This window comes from Carlito syrichta, unplaced genomic scaffold, assembly GCF_000164805.1.
Source record: "Carlito syrichta isolate Samal-C Ts95f unplaced genomic scaffold, Tarsius_syrichta-2.0.1 Scaffold143284, whole genome shotgun sequence".
NCBI classification, from domain to species: Eukaryota; Metazoa; Chordata; class Mammalia; order Primates; family Tarsiidae; genus Carlito; species Carlito syrichta.
The window spans coordinates 722,194-727,449 of NW_007087380.1; the positions used below are offsets into that span (position 1 = coordinate 722,194).

The 5,256-nt window shown below is 41.3% G+C and overlaps 1 pseudogene; it reads left to right on the forward strand.

The window, feature by feature from the left end:
- The first annotated feature begins 3,376 nt into the window (after positions 1–3,376).
- On the forward strand, positions 3,377–4,229 carry LOC103251639 (annotated as a pseudogene).
- Positions 4,230–5,256: the final 1,027 nt, after the last annotated feature.

The following is a 5,256-nucleotide window of genomic DNA, read 5'->3' on the forward strand; positions in this document are numbered from 1 at the left end:
TCTGCATAATGTCCTTTGGGGCACTAAAGTTTTAAATTGTGATGAAGTTCATTTTATCTATTTTTCTTTTTTTCTTTCTTTTTTCTTTTTTTTTTGAGAAAGCAGGATTTGAGAAAGAGAACAGAAAGGCTCCCACAATGGGAGGGGACCCAAAGGGGTTGCCCTATTTTTCTTTTTAAAGGTTTTTTATAATCATTTCTTCTAATCTGCTTTTCTTTTGTTTCACATGTTTTGGTGTCCTAAGAATCCATTGCCAAATACAAGGTCATGCAGATTTACCCCTATGATCTCTTCTAAGAATTTTGTGGTTTTAGCTTGTATATTTAAGTTGTTGATCCATTTTAATTTTTGTATGTGGTTTGAGGTAGGGATCCAACTTCATTCTTTGGCATGTGTATATCCAGTTGTCTTGGCACCATTTGTTGAACAGACTATTCTTTCCCCCATTGAATGGCCTTGCCACCCTTGTTGAAAAATCAATTGACCAGAGAGCATGAATTTTTTATGGACTCTCAATTTTATTCCATTGGCCTATATGTCTGTTTTTATGTCAATACCACACTGTTTTGATTGTGGTAGCTTTGTAGTAAGTTTTGAAATCAGAAAGCCTGAGTCTTTTGATTAGGTCTTCTCTAGCTTTCCTTTGATTAGTATTTTCATGAGACGCATTTCCCCAACCTTTTACTTTGACCTGTGTCTTTATGTTTAAGGTTTCTTATAGGTAATATATAGTCAAATCTTGCCATAAATGGTATTATCTAACCAGATAATCTCTTTCTTTTTTTTTTAAAGAGACATGACCTCATTATGTTGCTCAGGCTGGAGTGCAGTGGCTAATCACAGGTGCGATCATAGTGTACTGCAGCTGCAAACTCCTGGTTTCAAGTAATCCTCCTGCTTCAACCTCCTGAGTAGTTGGGACTACAGGTGCATACTACTGCACCTGGCAATAATCTCTGCCTTTTAATGTGTTTATACCGTTTACATTTGGTCTAATCATGGATATGAGTGGGTTTAAATCTACTATCTATCCATTGGCTTTCTTTCTTTTTATTTTGAGTCAGGTTCTCTGTCACCCAGGCTGCAGTACAGTGGCATGATCACAGCTCATGGCAGCCTTGACCTCCTGGGCTTAAGTGATCCTCCTACCTCAGCCTCCCAAGTAACGGGACTACAGGTGCATAACACCATTCCCAACTTGTTTTAAGTTTGTTTTTGTTTTTGTTTTTTTGTAGAGATGAGGTCTCACTATCTTGCCTAGGCTGATATCCATTTGTTTTCTATGTGTTGCACTTGCTTTTTCTTGTTTGCTTTCTCTGCTTTCTTTTGAATTAAGTTTTTATGATTTAATTTTATCTTCATTAAATCTCTTCATTTTTTAAAATTAGCTGTTCTGGGTTTTATAATATATACCTTTACCTTGTCACATTCCATCTTTAAAAATAATACTACACAACCACATGCATAGTCCAAGAATCTCATACTTCCATTTCCCCTTTCCTATCTTGTGTGTCATTTTGTCATACATTTTACTTCTAAATATGCTATACAACCCACATTATTTTTGTTTGAACAGTGAATTGTCTTTTACATAAAAATATTAAGTGAGAAAAGTATCTTTTTCTTTACTTATATACTTATCAATTGTGGTGATTTTTTCTTTTCATAGACATAACTTTCAGTCTTGTATCATTTTCCTTCCACCTGAAGAACTTCCCTTATAGTGCAGGACTACTGGCAATAAATTTTCTAAGCTTTTATTTGTCTTAAACAAATCTGTTACACTTTAACTTTGGAAAGTTATTTTTTGCTGGGTAAAGAATTCTACATTGGCAGATTTTTTTTTCCTCACTACTTTAAAGATATCTCTTCAGTGTCTTCAGGTTTGCATAGTTTTTTTTATGAGAAATGTACTGTCATTCTTACCTTTTTTCTCGATTCATAATTTGTCTTTCATTGACATAAGATTTTTTCATCATTAGTTTTTAGCAATTTGATTATGATGTGATGTGGTGTTATTTTTTTCATATTTATTCAGCGAGGGTCTCTTTCAGCTTCTTGCATTGAAGTGTTTATAGTTCTCAGCTTTGACAAAATCCCCCCCCCACACACCCTTTTTTTAAACCATTCTTTCTTCTGAAGCTCCAATTGCACATATGTTAGACCATTTGATATTTTCTCACTGGTTACTAATGTTTTGTTCTTTGGTTTGTTTTGTTTTTTCTATAGTTTTTCTCTGTGCTTCATTTTGGATAATTGCTATTGCTCTTCCTTCAAGTTCACTAATCTTCTGTTCTGCGGCATCTAACGTAATGTTAATCCATTCTAGTGTGTTTTTATTTCAGATATATTTTTCACCTCTAAAACTTCCAAAAGTGTTTTTTTTTTTTTTTTTTGAGTTGGAGTCTCACTCTGCCGCCCAGACTGGAGTGCAGTGGCCGCTTCCAGCCACCGCAGCCTCAACCTGCTGGGCTCCGGCGATCCTTCCGCCTCAGCCTTCCAAGTAGCCAGAATTACAGGCATGCACTACCACGCCTGGCTGATTTTTTTTTTTTTAATTGTAGAGATGAGGTCTCACTGCCCAGGTGGGTCTCGAGCCTGTGGGCTCAGGAAATCCACTTACCTCAGTCTCCCAAAGGCACAGGATTACCGGCTGAGCCACCGAGCCTGGCTCAAAAGTGTATTTTTAAAAAATTTCCACCTCTTCTCGTCATGTTCATATTTTTCTCTATCTTCTTGTACACATAGACCATACCTTGCTAACTTATTTGATAGTTCCATCATCTCTGCTGTCTCAGTCTCTTTCTATTGATTGGCTTTTCTCTTGCTTATAGGTCATATTGTTCTGCTTCTGTTTATGCCTGATAGTTTTTTAAATTGGATATTGGACATTGTAAATTTTATGTTGATAGCTGCTGGATTTTGTTGTATTCCTTTAAATAGTGTTGGGTTTGGCTCTGGCTCACAATTGTTTGATCTTTTTGAGACTTGACTTTAAGATTTGTTAGGGTTGGTCTAGAGATACATTTAGTCTAGGGCTAATTTAGTCCCCCTATTATAACTACATTTGTTGTTGTTGTTGCTCATATATGTGTTTGTTTTCATTTTTGCAGGTATGCTGCATGTCCAGATTGTTCTAAAGATTCTTCTTGGAGAGTTCTCCCAGCACACGGGCAGGAGAAGCGGCATCATATGCAGGCTTTGTCACCCAAACTGTTCCTCCATCCTTCTCCCCACTCCCGTCTTACCTGATTTCCTCTAGGAAGGAAGATCCTTGAGCAGCCCATTCACCCAGCATCAGGACAAAGCATTTGGAGAATCCCAGGGCTAAAGTCGCCCTTTTCCTCCTTGAAACCCTACCTTAGCACTTCACTCCATGGCTATTCCCGAGACCTGTCCCAACCATACCATATCAACAATCTCAATGAGAAGATCAAGAAAGATGAGCTAAAGAAGTCCCTGTATGCCATCTTCTCACAGTTTGGCCAGATCTTGGTGTCACGGAGCCTGAAGATGAGAGACCAGGCCTTTGTCATCTTTAAGGAAATCAGCAGCGCCACCAATGCCCTGCACTCCATGCAGGGTTTCCCTTTCTAATTAGCCCATGCACATCCAGTATACCAAGACCGACTCAGATATCATTGCCAAGATGAAGGGCACCTTTGTGGAGCAGGACCACAAGCGGGAGAGGGGGAAGCCCAAGAGCCAGGAGACCCTAGCTTTGAAAAAGGCTGTGCAGGGTGGAGCAGCCTGGTGGTTTGGTTCCAGGCCACCAAAAGTAGCACCTTTCCCCCATGGTGGGGGCTGTCCAGGGATCTGTTCTGGGCATGACACCAATGAATCAGGCACCCTGCCTCATGAACCACATGCCTGGCCAGCCACCCTGCATGCTGACCCTGGCATGATTCCACCACCAGGCCCTGCACCTGGCCAGATCCCACCAGGGGCCATGCCTTTGCAGCAGCTCATGCAGGGACAGATACCACCTGCCCAGCCTCTTTCTGAGAATCCACCGAATCATCAACCTGCCAGAGGAGGCCAACGAGCTCATGCTGCCCATGCTTTTCAAGTTTGCTGGCTTCAAGGAGATCAGTCTGGTCCCTCGGCGGCACAACATCCCCTTCATGGAGTCTGACAACGAGATGCAGGCAGGGGCAGCTTGTGACACCCTGCAGGTCTTTAAGATCACCCAGAACAAAGCCATGAAGATCTCCTTTGCCAAGAAGTAACACCTTTCCCCCATGCCTGCCCCTGTCCCCATTCTGGGGCCACCCCTTCCCCCCTTGGCTCAGACTACTGAAGGTAAGTCCCCCCCTTGGGGGCCTTCTCAGAGCCGTGTGTGAGTGGTCGCCACACAGCATTGTACCCAGAGCCTGTCCCCAGACATTGCACCTGGCGTTGTTAGGCCGGAATTAAAGTGGGTTTTTGAGGTTTGGTTTTTCACACACACACACACACCCCCAAAAGATTCTTCTTTGTGCTCCTTGTATTATGAAGTTGTTTTGCACTGGCTTGTGGGAACACAAACTTCTCTTAGACCTTTATTTGTCTTGGTCATTGTTCTGCCTGCTCCTTTCAAGTACAGCCATACCTTAGATACATTATGGGTTTGGTTCCAGACCACCAAAATAAAGTGTGTATCTTAATAAAGGAAGTCACACAAACATTGTGGGTTTCCAGTGCATATACAAAAGCTATGTTCATGCTATATTGTAGTCTATAATGTGTGCAATAGCATTATTTATAATTTTTAAAAAAGGTCTAAAGTGAGGCCCAAACTTTAAATTCACAATGACCATTCGTATACCTAATCCTGAATTGTACCCCACATCTTTATTTTACTTATTTTTATTTTTGAGTTGGAGTCTCACTTTGTCACCCAGGTTGGAGTGCAGTGGCATACTCATGGGCACTGCAGCTCAACCTGTTGGGCTCAGGTAATCCTTCCACCTCAGCCTTCCAAATAGCTGGAACTCCAGGTGTGTGACACCCCACCCGGCTAATTTTTTTGATTTATGATCGAGATGAGGTCTCGCCAAGTTGCCCAAGCTGGTCTCCAATCCATGGGCTCAGGTAGTCCTCTCACCTTGGCTTCCCAAAGTGCTGTGATTATAGGCATGAGCCACGGCACCCAGTCACATCTTTAAAATTAAAAAAAAATTTTTTAAGGTACATATCTTAATTAAAAAACATTTTGCCGGGATCGGTGGCTCAGCCTGTAATCCCGTGCCTTGGGAGGCTGAGGTGAGTGGATTG